Source organism: Hippopotamus amphibius, chromosome 1 (assembly GCF_030028045.1).
Source record: "Hippopotamus amphibius kiboko isolate mHipAmp2 chromosome 1, mHipAmp2.hap2, whole genome shotgun sequence".
In the NCBI taxonomy this organism is placed as follows: Eukaryota; Metazoa; Chordata; class Mammalia; order Artiodactyla; family Hippopotamidae; genus Hippopotamus; species Hippopotamus amphibius.
In genome coordinates, this window is record NC_080186.1 from 139265721 (window position 1) to 139290360 (window position 24640).

Genomic DNA, 24640 nt, shown 5'->3' on the forward strand with positions numbered 1-24640 from the left:
ACATAAGGCAAATGCTAACAACTATGAAAGAGGAAATGCAAGGCAGAAATAGAGACACAGATGTAAAGAACAAACATATGGACACCAAGTGGGGAAAGCGGGGAGGGTTGGGGGGGAATGAATTGGGAGATTGGGATACCAAATTGTACACTCTAAATATATGCTGTTTATTGTTTGTTAACTGTATCTCAATAAAAGTTCAAAAAAAAAAAGAATGTATGTATATGTAAAACTGAGTCACTTTGCTATACAGCAGAGATTGGCACAACATTATAAATCAACTATACTGAAAGAAAGAAAGAAAGAAAGAAAGAAAGAAAGAAAGAAAGGGAGGTAGATGTCCACATAGTGACATAGATACATGTTAGAAACATAGTGCTTAAAAAAACAAACAAGAAACAGAAGATGTATAGCAGGGGCCATTTATGCAAAATAAAACAAAAAATCCTTTTACAGAATCACATATAAGTAAACATAGCACTTATCCAACACATTGTGTGTGAGTAGGGGGTGATGACCTTGGGCAGTGGGGACCAAGAGGAAGGGAGGGAGGGAGGGAAGAAAGGAAAGAGTAAAAAAGTGTCAATAGTACAAAGCTAATCTTCAAGTTACTTCACTGTTGATAAAACAAATTTCAACTCTCTTTAAAGTAAGACAACAAAATTCAGACACATAGTGTAGCACTGAAAATGTCCAATGTCCATTCAAAAATGGTCATTATGAGGCCAGAAACATCATATTACCAAAGCCAGATAAACAATTAGAAGAAAATTGAGATAAATATCCCTCAAGAGCATAAATACAAAGGATTCCTAAGAAAATATTAATATATTGATTCCCAGCAATATAAAAACAATAATATATCATGTCCAATTGAGATTCATCTGAGGAATGCAAAGCTGGCTTAACATTTGAAAATCAATAATAATGCTTTCCCTCTAAGACTGGAAAAAAAAAATGACAAGATCTACACTCACCACTTCTACTCAACATTATGCTGGAGTTCTTAACATGTGCAATGAGGCAGTTTTTAAAAAGCGGGTATACAAATTTGAAAGGGTGTAGTGTATTTGTCTTTATTCCCAAATGGGATGATTATGTACCCAGATAACCACGAGGATTCTAGAGCAAAACGTACAGCTACTAAAAGTCTTGTACATGAATGTACAAGCAGCTTTATTCATAATGTCAAAAACTGGAAACAACCACAATATACAACAACAGAACAGTAGATAAATAATTTACAGTGCATTTATACAATAGAATACTTCTCAGTAATAAAGAAACAGATTACTGATACATTCAACAACATGGTTGAATCTCAGAAACTTTATGCTGAGTGAAAGTGGTCAGATACAGAGTCCATAGTATATGATTCTATTTATGTGGAAATCCTCAGTAGCCAAAACTAATTTAAAGTGGCATAAAGTAGATCAATGGCTGGCTGGAGCTCAGGGTGGTGGTGAGATTGACGTTAAAGAGAGAATATTTTGAGGTAGTGGATACGTTCTATATTTTTACTTTGGTTGTGTTTACTTGAGTGTACACATTTGTCATAACTCATTGAATTATCAAGGAAGAATGAGTATACTTTACTGTAGTTAATAATAAATCCTATTAAATTACACAAAAAAGAACAAATGTATGGATTGCAAAGAACATGTAAAACTAACAGGTAATTTATTCTATCTGGGTTAGGTTTAACTATGGCTCTTTTTTGTGCAGCTGGATTTAATTATAAGGCTAAAGTTTTTTTATCCTATGAAAAGATTTGCCTATTGGGAAACTAGCGCAACCAAGTTGGTATAAGATCCCATAAGAATATATTTTCTTGAAAAAAAGCAACATACTTTCATTTAGACTTAGACACTTTCTAACAGGAGGACTGTTAAACTTTAGTAACATTTCCCTTTTCTCTTGAATGAAAACACACTTCGATTCAACCCTTTCCTTCACCTTACACATTCTCTTTATCTAAATATTTTCAAAACCATCAGCTTCTTTCTATGCCTGTCTTCAGTAACTTTTAGAATTATCTGATTCTTTACTGTCTTTAACCTTATCTTTAACCTTATCAGTCTCCACCTCTTTATCCACACTGGAATTACAATGATCTCTCTGAATCACAGATCTGAGGAGCTGTTTTTTTTTTTTTAATAAACTTTATTTATTTATTGGCTGCATTGGGTCTTTGTTGCTGTGCACAGACTTTCTCTAGTTGCAGCAAGCGGGGGCTACTCTTTGTTGCTGTGTGTGGGCTCCTCATTGCAGTGGCTTCTCTTGTTGCAGAGCACAGGCTCTAGGCACACAGGCTTCAGTAGTTGTGGCACACAGGCTCAACAGTTGTGGCCCACGGGCTTAGTTGCTCTGCGGCATGTGGGATCTTCCTGGAGCAGGGATCGAACCCGTGTCCCCTGCATTGGCAGGCAGATTCTTAACCACTGTGCCACCTTGGAAGTTCTGAGGAGCTGGTTTAAAATCATTCATGGCTCGTCATTCTATGGGTCAAGTTCAGTTTCATATCAAAGTTTTATAAGATCCTCTGATCTTGCCCAACCTTGCTTCCTATCTACCTACCTACTGAACTTCTTTCCTCTCTATTCTCTGTTGAACTTACTGTATATTCTACTGCCATCCTACTTCTATGCCCTCACATGTCTCAATTTACATACACACTTTAGCTAGATTCAACTTTTTTTGTGCCCATAGTGAGACATCTCTCTCTTCCCTCTCAGATTTTAATGCTGTGTACTATTTCTTCACATGTGCTATTTGTCTTACTGAATCGATAGCCTTTCTTTTTTTCCCTTCTCTCCTTCTCCTAATTCCTATTGAGTATGAAAGATTCACCCCAGCAATGACCTTCTCTCAGAAGAACTTCCTGAGAAGATGGAATTTGAGGCTCCTTTCATAGGACCATGTATTTTAGCAACCATAGCACTTAGTTCACCAGATTTGATTGCTGTTTTTTGGGTTTTGTTTTGTTTTGTTTTGTTTTGTTTTTTGCCTACCTGACGTTTTTGAGAAATTGCTGAAATTGAAAATGACTTTCTTCCTTGGGTTGGCCTAATTACAGTTCTTTTTTTAAACTGAGGTATACTTGACATATAACATTAGTTTCAGGTGTAGAAGGCAATGACTTGATATTTGTATATATAGGGAAATTATCACTACAATAAGCCTAGACTACATTCATCACTCTACATAGTTAAAATTTTATTTTCTTGTGATGAGAATTTTTAAGATTTACTCTCTTAGCAACTTTCAAATATGCAATACAGAATTATTAATTATAGTCACCATGCTGTACATTACATACCCCTGACTTAAATCTGTTTTATAATTGGAAATGTGCACCTTTTGACCCCCTTTTGCCCATTTGCCCGCAATACCCCCACCTCTGACATCCACCAATCTGTTCTCTGTAACAATGAGCATTTTTTTTTTTTAGGTTCAGGCTGAAGCTTCTGGGCAAGCAAACAAGCCTGTTTCACAGAAAGACTGGGAGTGTGTTAAAGTCAGCTGTGTGCGTTGCCCTAGGAGTGGTAGCCTTTTAAGCACTCTCTCTCTGATTGTTATAAGCCCCTGGGACCCGGGAATGCAAGCCCCAGCCCCACCCCCATCAGAACCCAGCAATCAAGAGGCATCCCCTGGGCAGCAGCTGCAAAGGCCTGAAATTAACACCTGGGCTCCAGTTGCGTGTAAAAACTCCCCTTTGAGAGATAGGGGTGCTCTGGCGCGCGGTAGAATGAGAATGTAGAGATGGCACCCACCAGGACGGGGGAAAAAGGCCAAAAAAGTGAAAGAAAGAAAAAAAGAGTAGATTAGAAAAAAAAAAAAGCACCTGCCTGTGGGCGCAAAGCGGAGGAGGCAAAAGTAGAGCTGCGGTTCCGACCCGGGAGAGCACCCAACACCGCCTTTCTGGGGTCAAATCAGACGCCTGCCCCTCAGGCTGAGGTTCCAGGGTGAGCAAAGGAGCTTTTCTACACGAAGCCTGGACGCTTCTCCTTCCACGCTGGGCGCTGGGGCAGGTGAGTCCGAGCGGCCAGCTCTTTTCTCAGATCCTTAAAATACCCTGTAGGTCTGGTGGATGCGAACCGTGGTATTTTCAAAACTAGATGTTTGGGGGCTCATCTCTCAGGGTCAGGTCCTAAAAGTTAGGAATGCCTGAGGTGGAGCTCAAGCCCTTCGCTCCTCAGGGAGAAGCTCTGGGTTTGGGTTCCTTCCTGATGGGGTTGCCAAGCGGGAGCCGGGGTTTATGAGGAGGTGGTGCCCAGCCTGTCCTACCTGCTTTGATGTGGGCTGTCTGCCCTTCACCCGGGAGTTTCTGGAGCCAATTTTTAGGTTTTTTTCAAAGGAAGTTGTTCCACGTGTAGCTGTAGAGTCGGTGTGTCTGCGGGAGGTGAGTCGGGATTCCTCTTCGGTTGCCATCTTGAACCTTACCTTGGTTCTTTCGTAGCAGCGAGATGAGGTTCTGGGTCAGAAGGGATGAAGACGCGTCAAAGGGTTTTTCTACTGTTTATTTACTATATACTCCGTGTTAATAAACAGTATTTCACTCAAATATTTTTTAAGCTCTTACTCGTGAGGAATTTTAAAATATAAGCCGTTTCAGGCTTTTTATTTTATTTTATTTTATTTTGAAGGTTTGGGTGATGAAGAAGGGTAACCAGGTGAGTAATTCAAAAGAAGGTGGAGAAATTCTTACCTGTCTCGATACATTCCCTGGGGCAGAAATCTGTAACAGTGGTGAAATCTATAGTCATGATTGTATTATCTCCTTTGAGGCACATTTAACGCATAGAAGATAATTACTTAATAGCAACCTTAAAGCAAAAGTAAGGAATAGTTTTTGGATAAAGGGAGTTCTAATGGGAACTTTGGTGTATTATATTTCTTACAGTACTTATTTACTTACGTTGTTTTGTAATGTCTGGGCACACAGATATTACTGTGACTAACTTAATAATCATACTTTGTGATTTTCATCTTTACTTTTGGGTGAAGCGGAAGACAAAGCCGTTTCTTGTCTGCCCGTTTTTGGCAGGCATTTTCTGTCCCATAGAGAGAAAATTGACTAAGGATTACCCCTGCGTCTCCACTCCCAGATTGTGAGTTCCTTGCAGGAACTGTGTATACATTTCTTTAGCCAAGATCATAGCACAGAGCTTACATGAGGTAAATATTCAATAAATATTTGTTGATAAATGAGTGGATACATTTCCTCTGTGCACCTGCTGGTGTAACAGGTAGACGGCAGTACATCATTCAGCTCTCTGACAGTCTTGTTCTTATCTATGCTAAGATGATCTATCCTTGGGGTGGTGATTGTATCTTTGAAAAGCTGAAGAATCTGTTCTTCACCTTGAATTCTTTGTCTTAGCAGGCTTGACAGGCTAATTTCCACAAAAGACAGTAGCACACAAGTTCTTAAGGAATTGCATTCAGGTGGTACCTGCAACTCACATACAACTCCCAATGCACACTTGCTCCTCAGAAGATTTCAAAGGAAGGTCCTGGGATAAAAGAACATATAACATAAGATTGAATAAGATGCTGGAGTTGAAAAGGGCAAGGGTTTCAGCTGAAGTTGGGTTTTTAGCAAATTGCAACACTTGCTGCTAATTAAGCAAGCCCTATTTGGGTTTTCTAGAACAATCAAGTTGGAAATGTGAGTACTAGAAGCCAATATGGAACTGAAAGTACCCAGGGTATTTTCTGTTTCAGGGCCGCTTTGGAACATCTGAGCTCTGAACAATATCTGGGAGATGGCCCAGCATTCTGAATATTTTCTGCATATTCATTAGTTTAACAAGTAATTGTAAGCCAGCTATATGCTAGGAAGTCTTCTACATGCTGATAGTAAGGCAGTGAAAACACACGGAGTCAGAAACTTGCATGACTCAGATTTCCTCTTTAATGTTTATACCAAGTAATGAATTCATTGGAATTTTAAGCTAGTAATATATTTCTTTTTCTGCTATGATTTTCTTGTCTTTGGAAAGTGCTTTATTTCGGGTAAAACTGCTTTCTAGGATGCTGGATGTAGTTATTTGTAATACCTGCACACTTACTCTGCTTTTTTCCCTCTGGTTGAGAAGTTAGCCCTGTTGCTATTGAATATATATTAACTGAAACATATATCATGCAAGTTTTTCCAGGTAATGGCAAAAGTATAAATGGACTGGGAGGCAACACAAAAATCAAGATGAGACCTGGCCAAACCTGGCCTGGTGTGCAAAGACTCAGCTGACTAGGGCAAAGTTATGTGCACTGAGAGGTGCTGCATCTAATTCTGCTCCAGTGGTCATCTCTGTTCCACTCAGGGTCTTCACCTCTGGTACCTGTAGAGTGTATGTATGGCTTCTTTAGGGTCATCTATAGTTCACTGCAAATACGCAACTTGCTTTACTATTTTTGTTTTTGAGGAAGATTGTATTCTCTTTTTTACTCAACTTGTATGTATTTATTCCTTGTTTACAATGTGCAAACGGTGAAGTGTTGGGGATACTCTATTTTATGCAGAAGTCCTAAAGAAAAGTCCTAGTCCTAGAACAGGGGAGGGGTCTTTGTATTTTTACCTCTAATCTTTAATTTGGTATTAAGTGAATGGATGAAAGGAAGAAGGAAAATGCGTTCAGTGAACCCTGGCTTTATTTTGATTGGGGCTTCTCTGTTGTGCCATCTGACTGTTAAAGGTATCTGTCTTCCCGTGAACTTTTATCATCAATTCTTCCTCATCACTGGTATCCCAATTTGAAAAAAAATCCAGAGCAGATGTCTGCCAATCCAGTTTTTAAGTTCATCTCTGTTGTAGCAGTGAGCAGGCCTTCTCTTCCTGTCAATCACCTTTTGTAATCTGAAGAAAAGAGAGTTACTGACTGACACCAAGGAGAATTTCTTTACGTTCCATTCTCAGTATCCAGGGGGCTCTGGGATTTGAGACTATCAAATTAGTGTCAATTTGAGACATTTCTGAGAGAAGGAGGAAAAAAAAAATTGGAGATTACTTGAATTCATCTTCTGTGTGGCCCATTGCTAACATCCAATCATAGCGGCTGTCAGTCACAGAGAAGGGCATTATATTTCAATGACTGGGTATCTCTTTAATTATAGAAATGAATAATCCAGCTCTCTTCTTAACAGCTGCAGCCCATGAAATGAAAGGTTTGAACCTCAAGCATCAACACAAACAGAATTTGCAGCAATTTCTATCACTAGTTTCTTTCCTATTGTCTGAACACAGTATTTCCTTACTGACAGAGGAAATGAATGAGGTCTGAAAATACTTTTCTAAGCTTCAGTGGCATTTAACAGCATTCCCTTCACCTTCCCAGGCTTTGTGGTTGTGAACAGCGTTAGAAATTGGTGATCTTTTCTTTAAAGGAGTATATCACTTAAAAAATCTTCCCAAAATATAAAAAAGTGAAGAACATTTAGGATTTTGAGCTTTCATAGAGGTAGCAACACATGGTTACAATATTCACTTTGAACTAAAAAATATTTTTATCTTTTTATTGATCATTCTTAAAATTATCTTGTGATAATTTTGGCTTGACATATACCCAGAATATTTAGAGTCAAATAAATTGATTTTTATACTTTGTAAACTTTAGATTCTCCCTGGTGAGTGTAAAGTACTTACTTAACCCAGTGCTGGGCACTTGCAGATTACTCAATTAATGATAGCAATCATTATCGTTACTGCCATGGTGACTTTTCTACTATTATAGCCTTGCTTCAGTCCGTAATATATTGAGCACCTACTATGCACAACATCGTAAAAAATGCAGGGGTCAATCATGCTCAGATACTGGCTATGCTTAAAGTAATGTCTAATAATGGAAATAAGTGCAATAAAAAATAAAAAGTAATGATAGTAGTGAGAGAGGCATAAATAAAGTCCTTTGAAAATTCAGAAGCATAAGAAATAAATGCCTGCAGATAAAATCGGGGCTGTCTTTTGGCCAAAGTGGCATTTATGCTCGCCCTTGGAGGGCAGGTACAATTCAGACATGTAAAAAAACCAAGGATGACAGTTTTGAGAAAGGAGAATAAAATGAGAAAAATTACTATGATGATACAAGACATGTATATTGTAAAAGAAGGACAGAATGAGAAGTGTTTTACAACAGAGGTTGAGCATATACCACGGAGAGCTTTGAACATCTGGGTGAGGAGTTGGTGGGACTTTTGTTTTTTTAACTAAATGGAATTCATGAATAAGGTTTCAGGACAGGGAAGGATTGTGATTAGAAATATTTTAAGAAGATTAATTTGATTGCTACCCTTATGCTTTTACAGGATTGCAATTTGCTGTCAGCTTTCAGGCATGAGTATTTTTACTAATATGTATATTTCACCAAGACAGATATATTCTATCTTAGTAAAAATAAATGTATATGTTTAATAAAGATATTGGTAAATTATATGTATCATAAATTACATGTAAATATATAATTATATATTAATTTATATAATAAATTATTAGTGTGTATATATGTTCAGTTGGCCAAAAGTTTGTTCAGGTTTTTCTGTAAGATGTAGCAGAAAAATCCAAACGAACTTTTTGGCCAACCCAATATATGTGTGTATATATATATTCTGTCTGCAAGAAGGAGAAAGTTAACCAAATACTCAAACATCTTCCAATAATAGTACAAAAATGGCTTCTTATAAAGCTCAAATTGATATATAATATATACATATAAATATATATATTTCTATTTCTGTTTCCTCACTCTTTTTAGCTCTCATATTCAGGGCATTTTGGCTATGAGGGATCAGGAAAAATTTAAGTAGTATACCTAATGGATAAACATTTTCAGAATATACACCAATAAAAATATTTTTACTTAGCTATCTTAATCTAAGAATCTCATGAACTTTTCTCTAAGCTTTTTAAAAATCTAATAGAAATTTAGAAAGAGCGTTGTGAGGATTTGTAGTTTGTATTGAAGCACAAAGAAACCCAATCAAATGCTAGTCTGAAGGAAATCCTTCTTTCACTGAAATCTCATTCACACCTTATTAAATTATCTAAATCATATCCTATAAGGATGAGTACCTTCATTTTGAATGTAGGCAAATGCAGCTGAGAAGTGGAAAGCGTATTGATTCCATGGGGCACAGACCACTTTACTCCATACCCTTTCCTAACATTAAAATCCAGGGTATTGTAAGTCCAGTCAGTATTATTATCACATAATAACAACTGACCTTTTTGGTTAGCAGAGCCTTTTCACACTAAAAAACCCATGCTTTCCTGATGAATCAAGCCCTTTGGGGCTTGAAATGATGCATTAATGATCAGTAGATAATTTTTAAACTGGTTGACCGCTACTAATTGAGTCAGGTGAATTTTTAAAAGTCATTCTTCTAAATAGATCGACCAAAGAGGGTGAGGGATATTTATTTAGCTCCTAAGCACTTTTTTTTTTATTATTATAGATTATATATTTTTCCTTAGGTAAATAAATGATTGCAAGGAAAGTAAATATTTCATACGTAAATACCCCTCAAAACTAGGTACCCTAGGTAATTGAGAGAAACATAGAGAAAATCACAGAAAATATTTTATTATATTTTAGGAAATTCCTTAACTAATTTGGGTCAAGTCTTGGGTATGAATGCACATCCCTAAAAAAATGAGCTTATTCTCTTTAGTTATAGGCAATTTGGACTTATGTCTGCACTGTGTGTAGTTACATGCCATTAAATGCTAAGATGATAATGTATAAAGCTTCCAGAATTTGGAAGGATTAGGCAGGGACTGTCAATTCAAGCAGAGAATTTGATCTAAATGCTAAAAGATTAAAAAGTTGAAAACTGACAGGAAGGCTAATGTTTTCATTATGATATGGATTCTCTAGCATGGAAGATATATCTTTTACAGATTATAAAAATATTCCAAAAAAATTCCATTAAGATAGAACAAAATAGTTCTGTGACCATGTACTTTATATAAAACAAAAAGAAAAAAGAAATCATTTATTGATAAACATTTTCTACCCTTTCTCTGATAATATTTTATAGAATTTAGACCTATAAGATAAAAATTTTCAAGAAAATTTTAGAACTCTGCTAGTGAGGTTAACTACATAAATAGGTTATAGCACCTAAATTACTACCTGTATATTATTTACATAAGTATCCTTTTGCAAACTGGTCAGAGTTTTTAAAAGAGGAAAAATAAAGCACTGTTTCTTCCCATATTATAAATATGAGTGGAAAAGTCATTCAGTACAATTCCTGTTTCCAATTTAGATGAAGGAAAGAATGTCAATGATTCAATCAATAGAGGAAATTAACCTCGCAGACCATGGTCAGCAGTGGGACTGTGGGCATTTCTGGACTCTATTTTATGCAGAAATGCTTACCCACAAGTTGGGATTTGAGTTGCTCACTAGATGATTCTCATATCCCCCCAAAATACTTCATATTAACCTGACGGTCTGAAGTTCCATTTTGTGAGATTAGCTTTCTCTCTCTTAACACAATTTTTCTATTAAGATCACAACGTAACTTACAAAGAGTCATATTAAATGACTTTGTGTTATGACCATATTAACAGACTTCAAGGTAAATGGGATTTTCTTTTCTTTTCTTTTTTAACATAAAAGATAGAATGATTATGGGCCTTGCCAATAAAATCAGCACTATGTCAGATGTTAAACTGAATGTAAGGGAGGAAACAAGGAGACCTCCTGGGCAGAAATGATGCTGATGGTGTCAGGAGATAGATATAATAAACTCAAATGTCTTTGGAGGCTTAATAATAATGTGTGACTTACCAGGTGTATGACATAGGGAGTGGTTGTGTGGGAATGCAGCATGAATACCTTCCCAACCTCAAAGCATTAAAAATCTTTTCCTTAAACACTATGCTAGTCAGATACAATAGGTCAAGGACAGATTGGTTAAGAAAGCTAAGAGTCCTTCACCAGAATATTCTCTCTAAACTTAGTATGTTGAAGTAGCAGAGATTTAAATGATATGGAAATTAAAAACCATTCTTCAATTGTGAGATATCATCCAAGCCATCTGGAAACATCAGGGGGACTCGCAGGATAGTGTAGTATTAAAGGTTTCCAGCACACTGTGACCTTACACAATTTATTTATACGCTCTGAGCTTTCCTCTCTTTATCTGGAAGGTAAGGATAAAAGCAGGGATTTAATGAAATAAGGTACACAGAGCCTGGTACAAAACTCAAAAAGTTAGCTACTGACTGCTACTTTATTGTTCTTGAAAAAAAAAATGTGATTATATGAACTGCTAATTCAGGGCAATCAGAACTTGACACAGACTTTGAAAAACTCATTTCATTCTAGAGATTATTCACTGTTAAAACATCTAATCTACAGAGAAATTCAGTAGGAAGACAGTACATGGCAGGTCACTCTCACCTGGTGAGTATTGGCCATAGACACACGGGGTTCTTGAATAGAGTCCATGATTTTCAAAGCTTTATTCTTGCAGGCCACTAGCTAGTTAGGTGGGTTTGCCTGACATTTGTTTCATCTATGTTTCCTTTAAACAAGAGGCTAGCTCTACTTCGTTTTACAGACTGAGACCCAGTAGAATATATAACATGCATGAGAAGTGCAGTTCGGTAGGAGAAAATATCCCCCAAATTATGAATCAGTAATTTTGTGTGTTTTATGTGTTTAATAATGGATTTACTTATTGATTGTCATACACCTCTAATCATCGCAATCCAGTGATGTAAACAGAAATAATTCCTTATGTTCTGGCCTGTTTCCCCAGTGATAAATCTCCTAGACAATGTCTTTCATTTTTATTTATGGTATAATTGGTTTCACAATCTTCTGCAGAGCTTAGGGCTCACAGAATCACTCTTCCTTTGTGTTACTATTGTGAAGTGGAGTGAGATACCTAGGCCTCGGAGGAAATCCTGTCTTAGGAAGGTTGAAAGAACATGTACAGCTTTAATTTTAATTTTTTTTCAGATAGAATGTGACATTAAAATTTGCCTTGGCTTCAATTTGGGTCACCTTGTTTTTAGATTAAGTAGAGCACCTTGTTTTTAGATAATGGGGCTGAATTCCTCACATAATTGAATCTCCAGAAACTGGTTAAAATTAATTCATTCACTCATTCATTAATTCACTTAATAAATACTTATGTAACTACATTGTGCTGGACATTACACAATACAGGAACCAGGAACACATAAATAAAATAGAGCTTCTATCCTCACGGAGTTCAGTCAACTGAGGATGCCAAAGAAATAGTCTACAATTGCAGTTGTTTGGTACATGCTCTGAGAAAGATGTGCTAAAAAAACCAAATGAACAAAGAAGTTTTCCCATTAAGTTGATGCCTAGGCTCAATCTTAAAGGAGGAGTATAGTGTGAAGGTGAAATTTTAATAATATAGGCCAGCTTTGTGCCTTTCAGACAAATGGAAGGATTGCACTTTGGTGCCCATGGTGAAGTTAGGCATGGGAATGCACCTGAGTTGGTCAATGAAATATAAGTGGGATTGATGTGTGCGTATCACTTCTAGGCAGTGGATTTAAGAACCATTTAAACTGCAGACACACAGGTTTGTACATAGCCTCCATCTGCCTGGGTACTTGAAAGGCTGTAATGAATCGTACCACACTAGCTGACTAAGTTGGACATGTACCCTATATTGCATTAAGCTATATGATGATTGATAGAAACACTGTGGGGTGGAGATGGGAGGCGAGATATTAGTATTTGAGGCAGAAGTTAAAAGATGTGGAAGAGAACTAACTTGGTAGTAATGGAGAACATGTCAGAGAATAGCCAAAGATGCTAGAGAGGTAGGTGAGACAAGGTCTTAAAGGATATTGTATGTCTTGCTAAGGAGTCTTGAACTATTGATGTATTTTAAGCAGGGGAATGGCATAATCTGTTTTGTATTTTAGCAAAGTGATTTTGGCAACAGAGCAGGTGAATTGAAAGGATAGGCTGTGAGTCAAGAATGCTACCACAAGCCAGGTAAAAATGATGATCTTCTAAGCTAAGGTGGTTGTGATAGCAATAAATAAGGAATCAATGAAATAAACAAGAGTTTGTGATTGAGTGTATGCCAGGAGAGTGTGGGAAATGAAGTTATCGAGGATCACTTTCAGGTTTACAAATTAGGTGGTTAGGAAAAAGGTAATGCTACTTTACAGATGTTGTGAGTAGTCAAGGAGAATCAGTTCACAAGCAAAGTTTAAATGTGTACATGCTGTATTTAATAAGACAGCATCCAGGATGGATAAGCAGGACAGATGAACAGATCTGCGGCTCAGAATCAGGGATGAGGTAAAGATTTGGGACTCTACCCATTGAAAGTAATCACTGGAGCAGTGAACAAAGATGAAATCTAGGAAGGAGAAGAAAAGTGGTTCAAAGGTAGAAACCTGAGATAAATACATTATCATTTTCAGGGCCAAAAAACCCCACAAAAATAGAAGTTGAATATGACTGTCAATTAACACATCCACTTTTGATTTTTCTTAGCAAAACAAACCTTTTGTTGAAACTTCAATAAAATAATAAAATTCCAGTCTTGAGATCAGGAGAAATAAATACAATAGAAAATAGAAATATAAGAAAAACAAATTCTAGGCATTGTTTTATATTACATAATAATTCTCTATTATTTTCTCTTTTTTATTAAGTATTGATTAATTATATAAAATTTATTTTGAGCCAGTGTATTAGGCAGTGCATTATATTGTAGATATAGACTTTGAGATGAATAAAATAAACATGATTGCTGCCTCTATTAAACATATCTAGGTGGGTGCATGGTGGGGGAAGGTAGAAAAGAGATGATAAAGCCACAGTGATCATACAAATAAACAGAATATCATAGCAGTGAAATTCTAGCAAAGGTTATCTTAAGGAGACTCAGAAGTTTCATCTGTGATTGAGGTGGGCTCTCTGCTCTATTCCTAAGTGGGACCTTTTACCCTTAGAAGCAGCTTGGAACAGGGAAAGCTATCCAAGAAGTTAGCTGCTGTACTACTTGGGATGTTTCAATCCCACACTTACTCACACAGGTTGTTAGAAAGACAAGCTTTTTTCCTTTTGCATGTCCATTATGCTTTCTAGTCAAAACAATGGTTTGAACAAATGCAAAAATTGTGTGTATATAACATGTTTATTACCAATACTGACTAACCAAATCACTCAACGAAATAATTTTTTCTGTGAAAAGATGTATTTTTTCCTCAAATGCTTCTTGTTATTTTATGCACTACTACTCAAATTTTCTTCGTGAACTTATTTTGTGAGGTCCAATTCCCTCCCAAACTCTTCCCCAAATCTTTCTCCAAAATAAAGCTAACTAGGGTGACCTTAATTAGTAATTATGGATTTCATTGCAAGTACTTATTCTCCGCTATAATATTACTACTTAAGAGTGGGGCTCCTATTACCAAAATAACTGAAAGTGACATGCACACAGTTAAACCTTTACTTAAACAGTCACTCTAATAAAATTTCCACTGTCTTCTTGGTACCGCTCACTCCTGAAGATGAAAGAATGCAAGATACTCCATTCATATTGTATGTTCCAATAGAATATACAGGTTTTCCCTTCTCCCTACACTGTCTATGTTTTCAAATGATCTTACTCATTTTAATGTTCTTTTTATAATTAACTCATTTCTTTCCTATAACTTTGAGGTCATATACTCTTCAATGAAAAAATTTGCTCTCTACCAGGCTGATCATGCAATGGTCACCACTGAATTTGGGGTTACAAATATCATTAATAAACACCAACATATCGGGCTTCCTAGGTGGCGCAGTGGTTAAGAATCCGCCCGCCAATGCAGGGGACACGGGTTCGATCCCTGCTCCACGAAGATCCCACATGCCACGGAGCAACTAAGCCCATGCACCACAACTATTGAGCCTGCGCTTTACAGCCTGTGAGCCACAACTATTGAGATCATGTGCTGCAACTACTGAAGCCCACGTGCCTAGAGCCAGTGCTCTGCAAATGAGAAGGCACGGCAATGAGAAGCCTGTGCACCATAACGAAGAGTAGCCCCCACTCACCGCGACTAAAGAAAGCCCGCTCACGGCAAAAGAGACCCAACACAGCCAATTATTAAAAAAAAAAAAACAAAAAAACACCAACATACATAACTACTTTTTTTTAATCAACTAAGTTACTCTATGTAGATTATTTCATTTTGGGATGTTGTTGGTGGACATATGTTGGGTTTTAATGACTCATCATCACTACATTGGATCACAGCACTGATTTTAGTGGGGAGAATTACCTTGTACTCCTCTGCAAAGTCCTAAGGGGACTGAACCTCAGGGTAATATCATAGTAAAGTGCCTTCCTAATGTGTATGAAGTCAGTTGCAATACCTTCTCCCAGGGGCTAACGCCAGCTGTGAAAGAACATGTCCCACTCACACCCTGCAATTACATTTTTTAAAAATGACAGCTTTATTGATATATGATTCACTTACCATAAAATATACCTTTAAGTGTACAATTCAGAGGTTTTAGTATATTCACATAATTTTGCAACCGTCATCACTAATTTTAGAACATTTTCATCCCTCCTAAATGAAATCCTCAAACCACCCCTTAGCAGTTCATTCCGCATTCCTTTCTCCCCACTACCCTCTGGCAACTACTAATCTACTTTCTGCTGCTCTGTTTGCTTATTATGGGCATTTCCTGCTTTATTTGATCTTTTGTAACTGGCTCCTTTCACTTAGCATGTTTTTAAGATTCACCCATGTTATAACATGTGCCATTATTTTATACTATTCTGTTGGTGAATGGTATTCCATTGTATGGATGTGCGACTTTTGTTCATCCGTTCATCAGTTGATGGACATTTGGGTTATTTCCACTTATTGGCTATTACAGATGCTGCCGCTATGAACATTGCTTTATAAGTTTTACTGTGGACACAAGGTTTTCATTTCTCTTGGGAATATACCTAAGAGTGGAGTCACTGGACCATGGTGGCTGCACCATTTGAGATACGAACCAGCAACAGGTGAAGATTCCAATTTCTCTACAACATTGCCGGGTGCTTGCTCTGCTTTTGATAACAGCTGTCCCAGTGGGTGTGAAGTGGCGTCTCCTTGAAGTTTTAATTTGCATTTCCTTGATAGCTAATGATGTTGAGTATTTTTTCATATACATATTTTCCCTTTATCTTTGGAGAAATGTCTGTTAAAATAATTTGCCCAGTTTTTAGTTGGATTCATTTATCTTTTAGTTGTTGAGAAGTATTCTTTATGTACTTTGGACATGAATCCTTAACAGGTATATGATTTTCTCCGATTTTCTGGGTTTTAGCTTGTTGCTGTTCTTTGAAACTCAAAAACTTTTAATATTTTAAGTCCAATTTATCTGTTTTTTCTTTTGTTGTTCACTTTTGGCATCATATCTAAGAAGCCATTGCCTAACCTAAGGTCACAGAGATTTATAAAGGTATTTTCTCCTAAGAGTTTTACAATTTTCTCTTTTAAATTTAGGCCTGTGATCCATTTTGAGATTATATGTGTGTATGGCCTGTGTTAGGTGTCCAACTTTATGTGCATATACTTTGCATATGCGTATTGAATTATCCAAACACTATTTTTTAAAAGACAAAAAAACCCTGATTCTTTTCCCATTAATTTTCTTGGTATCATTGTCAAAAACCAATTGACTATAAATGGATGGGTTTGTTTCTGAACACTGGATATTATTTCATTGACCTATATGTCTATACATAATGCCAGTAACACACTGTCTTGATTACTGTAGCTTTGTAGTCAGTTTTGAAATTAGATGTGAGTCATCCACCTTTCTTATTTTTCTGCAAGATTGTTTTGTCTATTTGGGCTCCCTTCCATTTCCATATAAATTTTAGGATCAGCTAGACGTTATCTGTAAAAAAAAATTTTGGCAGTAAATATTTTGAATTTGAAAATTAATTTGGAGAGTATTGCCAGCTTAACCATATTAAAACTTATGAGTCATAATCATGGGATGTCTTTCCATGTATTTACATCCTTGTTAAGAACTTTCATAATATTTTGTGGGTTTTTTTTTTATGTGTACAAATTTTGTACTTAAATTCGTGTGTTTTATTCCTTTTGATGCTATCGTAAATAAAATTTTTTAAAATTCATTTTTGGATAGTCCAAAAATGAATAATAGTAGTCCATATAAATATACTATTGAGTTTTTATGTTTTTTGTTTGTTTTTGTTTTTTGTTTTTTTATCCTGCAACCTTGCTGAGCTTGTTTTTTAGTTCCAATAGCAATTTAGCAAGTTCCTTAGGATTTTCTATAAACAAAATCATGTCATCTGTAAATAGAGTTTTACTTCTTCCTTTCTCATCTGGATGCCTTCTATTTCTTTTTCTTAGTTGGCCATGATAGAATCTTCTGTACAGTGTAGGACAAGAGTAGTGAGAATAGACATCTTTCTCTTGTTCTTGATCTTTCGTGGAGAGCATTCAGTCTGTCACTACTAAGTGTAATGTTAGCTGAATTTTTTGTTTGTTTGTTTTTGTTTTTGGCAGATGCCCTTTTTTAGGTTCGGATTCCCCTAAATACCTACTTTGTTGAGAGTGTTTATCATAAAAGGGTGATCGATTTTCCCAATGCTTTTTCTGAATGTATTAAAGTGATTCTGTTGTTTATGTCTTGTATACTGTTAACATAGTGTATTACATTGATTGACTTTTCAGATGCTAAACCAACATTACACTCATGGGATATATTCTAGTTGGTCAGAGTATATAATTGTTATTATATTTGCTGAATTTGGTTTGCTAGTATTTTCTTGAGGACTTTTGCATCTATATTCAAAGGGAATATTACTTGATACTTATAATCTGGTTCTAGTATTAGAGTCTCATAGAAAGAGGTTCTTTTTTTTTTTCTATTTTATGGAAGATTTTGTCGAGGATTGGTATTATTTCTTCTTTAATTGTCCAGTAGAATTCACTAGTAAGCTGTTTTGGTTTGATTTTCTTGGAAGTGTTTTCATGACTAACTCAACTTTTTTACATTTATAGGCCTATTTATTCAGATCTTCTATTTATTCTTGAGTTAGTTTCAGTAGTTTGTGTCTTTCTCAGAAGCTGTCAGTTTCTTGTAGGCTATCTAATTTGTTGGAAAACACTTTTTCATGGCATTGTCTTATAATAATATTTACTGGCATTTATGTCCCCTTTGTAATCTGCAGTTTTAGTAATTCAGTTCTTTTATTTTTCTTGCTCAGTCTAGCTAGAGATTTGAAAATTTCATTAACCTATTTAAAGAATGGTTTTGGTTTTGTTGATTTTCTGTTATTATTCTATTATGTACTTCATTTATTTCTTCCCTAGTCTTTATGATTTCTTTCCACTTTCTTTGGGCTGAGTTTGTTCTTTTTTTTCTAGTTCCTAAAAGTAAAAGATTAGGTTAAAATTTGATACCTTTCTCTTTTTATATAGGCGTGTACATCTATAAATTTTCCTCTAAGAATTGCTTTAGCTGAATCCCAGGCTTTGGTATGCTGTGTTTTGTTTTCATTTATCACAAGGTATTGATATTTTCCAATGTGACTTCTTCTTTCACTCATTAGTTATATAAGATTGTGTTGTCTAATTTTGGCATATTACTGAGTTTTCCAAATTTCCTTCTGTTATTGATTTCTAATTTTATTCCATTGTGATTAGAAAACATATATTGTTAAATTTGATTCACTGTGGATTGCTTTATGGCCTAATATATAATGTTTACTAGAGAATGTTTCATGTTCATTTAAGAAGAATATGTATTCTGCCATTGTTGGGTGGCGCGTCTAGAGATGTCTATTAGGTCTAAATAATTCATAATGTGGTTCAAGTCCCTTTTTCCTTCATTTTTCTGCTGTCTACTTGTCCTATCCATTTTTGAAAGTAGGGTTTTGAAATATCCAACTATTATTGTTGAGCTATCTATTTCTCCCTCTCATATTGTCAGATTTTGCTCCATTTGATTTGAGTCTCTCTTGTTAACTGCAGATACATTTATAATTGCTGGTCTTCCTGACAGATTGGCTCTTTTATCCCTATAAAATGTCCTTTTTCTCTAGTGGAAGTGTTTGCTTTAAAGTCTGTTATGTCTAATATTAGTATAGCCACTCTAGTTCTCTTCTGGTTATTGTTTGGATGGCATATATTTTTCCATCTTTTTACTTTCAACTTACTTGTGTCTTTGAATATAAAATGTGTCACTTATAGGTAGCACTTAGTTGGATTATGGGTTATTTTTAAATTCATATACCTTTTAAAACCTCTGCCTTTTGATTAGAATGTATAATCCACTATGTTTAATAAAATTACTCATAAGGTAGAATTTATAGCTGCCTTTTTTATTATCTCCTAAATGGTGTAGGTCATTTTTGTCCCTCTATTTCTCCATATTGCCCTCTATTGTGATAGATATATTTTACTGTAGCATTTTAATTTATTTGTTGTTTATTATATAGTATTTTAAAAGGTACTTTCTTTTTAGTGTTTGCTCTGGGAATTAAAGGTAATTAACTTGAATCCAGTTTGGATTAATACAAACTGAATTCTAATAGTAAACAGAAACTTTGCTCCAGAATAGTTTGTTTCTTGGTGCTATAATTTTCATACAAAGTATGTCTTTGTTTGATAGAAGTTCATTAATATAATTTTATTACCATTACTCTATAACCTGTGCTGTTATATTTCAGATCAGATAAAAGAAAAAGAAGAATTAAAAACACAAATACATTTATATTGTGCTTTATGTTTATTTATGCAATTACCTTTCCCAGATTCTTTATTTCTCTGTGAATTCAAGTTACTGTCTAGTATTCTTTCATTTCAGACCAAAGGACTTCCCTTTATATGGCAGAGCTACCAGTAATAAAATCTGTCTCTCTCTTTTTTCAAATTTTAATCTCAGAAATTCTTACATTTTCCTGCATTCTACAAGCATAGTACTGCTGGATATAGAGTTCTTCATTGATAGTTTTTTTTTTTTTTTCAGGACTTTTGAGTATGTCACCCCACTACCTTTTGAGCTCCATGGTTTTTGATAAGTCAGATCTTAATCTTATTGAGGATCCTTGTATGTGATGCATCACTTTTACCTTCTTTCAAAATTCTTTCTTTGTTTTTTTCTTTCAGTAGCTGATTTTGCTGTATCCAGATGTGGATCTTTTTGAGTTTATCTTACTTGAAGTATTTTGAGCTTCCGGTATATGTAGATTAACATCTTATATCAAATTTGGGAAGTTTTAGGCTATAATGTTTTCAAATAGTCTTTTTGCTCCTTTTTCTCCTCTCCTTCTGGAACTCCTATTATGCATATGTTGGTATGTTTCATGGTGTCCCACGAGCCTCTATTCATGTTTCTCTCTTCTCTTCTCTTTCTATCCTCAGATTGGGTAATATCAATTGATTATTACCCAATTATTCATGTTTGTCAGTTCCTTCTTCTGCTGTTAAAATCTTTTGAATCTCTCTAGTGAATTTTTCATTTTAAATGTTTTATTTTTTAATTTTAGAATTTCCATTAAAATAATTTTTTTTTTGATATTTTCCATTTGGTGAAGTATAATTGTCATACTTAACTGTAGTTGTTTGTATATGGTTCCTTTAATTTCTTGAACATATTTATAAAAGCTTAAAGTCTTTATGAAGTTCAAAATTTAGACTTCCTCAAGGACAGCTCTTATTGACCTGTTTTTTCTCCATATATGTGCCATACTTTCCTCTGTTTTGTTTGTCTCTCAATTTTTTATTGGGAACTGGATATTTAAAATAATATAATGTGGCAGCTACTCTCCCCAGCACCATGACTTGGTGTTGTTGCTATTTTTTGTTGTTGCTGCTGTTGTTTATTTAGTGATTTTCAATAAGTAACTGTTAAGGTTTGATTCTTTGTCATATGTGGCCATTAAGGTCTCTGATCAGGTAGCTTGGTGGTCAGCTATTTATTAGACAGAAACTTATTTAAATGCCTTGGATCAATATGTCTGTCACTATTTGCCAAGGAGCTCTGTGTGTGTAATCACACTTTCAAAGCTCCAGCAGTTTAAAATTCTGCCTTACCTTTACTTTCTGCAAGTGCAGAGCTCAAGGCCAGCCAGAGGTAATATATTAGGGTCTTGACTGGTCTTTCCTAGGCACATACTCCACTGTGCACATGTGTGTGGCCTTCTACCTCCCCAGGGAGATGTTGGAGATTTTTAAAGTCACTTATGGGAATCTCATTCCTCAGACTTTTATGTATTTTGGCCAACTTCTTTTTTTTAATTTTAATTTTATTGATATATAGTTGATTTACAATGTTGTGTTAGTTTCAGGTGTACAGGAAAGTGATTGTTATGCATGTATTCATTCTTTTTTAGATTCTCTTTTCTTATAGGTTATCATAGAAAATTGAATAGAGTTCCCTGTACTATACAGTATGTCCTTGTTGGTTACCTATGTTATATATAGTAGTCTGTGTGTGTTCATCACAAGCTCCTAATTTATCCCTCCCCCACTCCACATTTCCCTTTTGGTAATCATAAGTTTGTTTGCAAAATCTGTGAGTCTGTTTTGTTTCATAAATAAGTTCATTTGTATCATTTTTTTTAGATTCCAAATATAAGTGATATCATATGATATTTGTCTTGGCTATTGTAAATAGTGCTGCAGAGAACATTGGAGTGCATGTATCTTTTCAAATCATGGTTTTTTTCCAGAGATATGCCCAGGAATGGGATTCCTGGATCATATGAGAGTTCTGTTTTTAGTTTTTTAAGGAACCTCCATACTGTTCTCCATAATGGTTGTACCAGTTTACATTCCCACCAACAGTGTAGGAGGGTTCCCTTTTCTCCACACCCTCTCCATCATTTTTTCTTTGTAGTCTTTTTGACAGTGGCCATTCTGACTGGTGTGAGGTGATATCTATTGCAGTTTTGATTTGCATTTCCCTGATATTTAGTGATGTTGAGCATCTTTTCATGTGCTTTTTGGCCATCTGTATGTCTTCTTTGGAGAAAGGCCTGTTTAGATTTTCTGCCCATTTTTTGATTAGGTATGTGTTTTTGTTTTTTGTTTTTTGACATAGAGCTGCATGAACTGTTCATATATTTGGGAGATTAATCCTTTGTCGGTCGCTTCATTTGCAAATATTTTCTCCCATTCTGTGGATTGTCTTTTCATTCTGTTTATGGTTTCCTTTGCTGTACAAAAGCTTTTGAGTTTAATTAGGTCTCATTTGTTTATTTTTGTTTTTATTTTCTTTAGGAGGTGAATCAAAAAAGATATTGTTCCAATTTATGTCAAAGAATGTTCTGCTAATGTTTTCCTCTAACAGTCTTATAGTACCCAGTCTTATATTTAGATCTTTTATGCGCTTTCAGTTTATTTTTGTGTATGCTGTCAGAGAATGTTCTAATTTCAGTCTTTTACATGTAGCTATCCAGTTTTCCTAGCACCACTTATTAAAGAGACTGTCTTTTCTCCATTGTATAGTCTTGCCTCCTTTGTTATAGATTAATTGACCATGTGTGTGGGTTTATCTCTGGGCTCTCTGTTCTGTTGATCTATATTTCTGTTTTTGTGCCAGTATCATACTGTTTTGATTACTATAGCTTTGTAGTATAGTTTGAAGTCAAGGAGCCTGATTCCTCCAGCTCCATTGCCCAAACTGGCACTACAACCTCAGACAGCCATAATATGAAACAATTGCTACTGTTTTGCAGTGATCTCCTGGGAATGGGGCTTTTCCTACTGAATCAGTTCAAACAAAGACAAGCCCTGTGACTGGGACTTTTCAAGGGAGCTTCCAGGAAAGTCAAAATATTGACAGCTATTTGAGGATGAGACTTTTTGAGAAACTGCAAAGCCATTCTGTTTATTCCAGCAGCTGCTAGGCTGCTATTTTTCACAGCAACCTTGATTGCAAGGCTTTTGGCTTTCAAGGTCACTACAGAGTTATGGAGAAGAGAATGTGAATAGAGCAAATTAAAGTGCCACAGACCTCCCTGTTCTTACCATTTTCAGGCATTTTTTTGCTTAATAAATGTTCCTCAGATCAAGTCTTTGGTTAATTTCCAGAGCTCTGAAAAAGTTGACTTTGACAAATTTTGCCTGTGTTCTCATTGTTTTTAAAGAGGATCTGATTTTTGGAAGCTTACCATTACAGAAGTACTTTGTTCCCCATGACTACTTCTGATAAGAAATGGAGAATTGATATTCCATCAACTGCAAAATAACCGAATATTGGACTCTGTTTATCCTCACTCTGAGTCTTTTTATTTCTACCAGGGTCTGTCTCTTGCTTCTTTTCTCTGTCCTCTAACCCATATTTTTAAAAATAAAAATTGTGTATACTCAAGGCATACAATTGTATATGATTCAATATACATATTCATAGTGAAATGATTATTACAGACAAGCTGATTTATATCTTTTCCTCACACAGTTACCCTTTCATTTGTTGCAATAAAAGCCCCTGAAATCTACTCTCTTAGCAAATTTCTGGTATTCAATACAGTATTAGTAACTATAGTCATCATGCTATATATCAAATCTCTAGACTTTTTCAATCTACATAACTGCTACTTTGTACCCTTTGGCCAGCATCTCTGTTTCCCCCATCTCCCAGCCTCTGGTAACCATCATTCTATTCTCTGCTTTTATGTATTCAGCTATTTTAGATTCCACATACAAGTGAGATTGTGAAGTTTTTTTCTTTCTGTGTCTAGACCATTGCAGGTTTTAAAATATGTAGAAAAGAAGCTGCCTTTGTCATAGGTTTGCTTTTTCCCTTAACATTTCTAACAATGATTTATTTAGAAAGGCTACCTTGAAAGTTAAAATTATTACAGAATTTAAACCTTTGTAACATAGTAAAACAAGTATTTACTGATAGAGAATTTTAGTCTCTGCCCTGGGGAAATTCTCTCACTCTCAATTATGATAACATAAGACATTAAATGGTAAACAAATATCATTGTTCATTATTATGAACAATAAAATTAAGAGACAATATAGATTTGATAATTGGGTAGATGGTTGTAATAAAATAAAAACATCCCTTGATATTGTGATTTATTCCCTTAACAGTGAATTCATCTTTTCTGATTATTAGAGCATAATTTAGTAAGCTAAGCTTATATATTTTGTTTTTCTGGATACATTTTTTTTTTCGGCTCTGTTTACTTGATGTAATAACGAGCTAAGTAAAGAATTCAAAAACTTATGCTAAGGATACTAAGGATATTATAAAGTGCCCAATGGTTTTATTTCTCATTGTTTATTTGCCTATACTTCTCGCTATCATGGCATACCTTTTTGTAATCCACATAGCAAGAGGTTTTCAAGTTGATTTAAGTTTTTCCCCAGATTCTGTCTGATGTTGTTCATCCTTGACAATAAAAGAAGCCAAGATATAGTGTAAAATCAGCCCAAGAAGTTAAATACACTTAAGTTTGTATCTGATCTTTATGGTGATAAATTAGTAGTAGATAAATTATTTGTAGAAGCAGCTAGATTTTTAACATTTCTTGAATTCTGTGTCCCTATCTCTTAAATGTCTCCATACAGGGTGGGTGAGATGTTTAACAACTGAGTATAGGTGCTCAACATAACAAATTTTTCCTTCCTTAACTAGGGTAT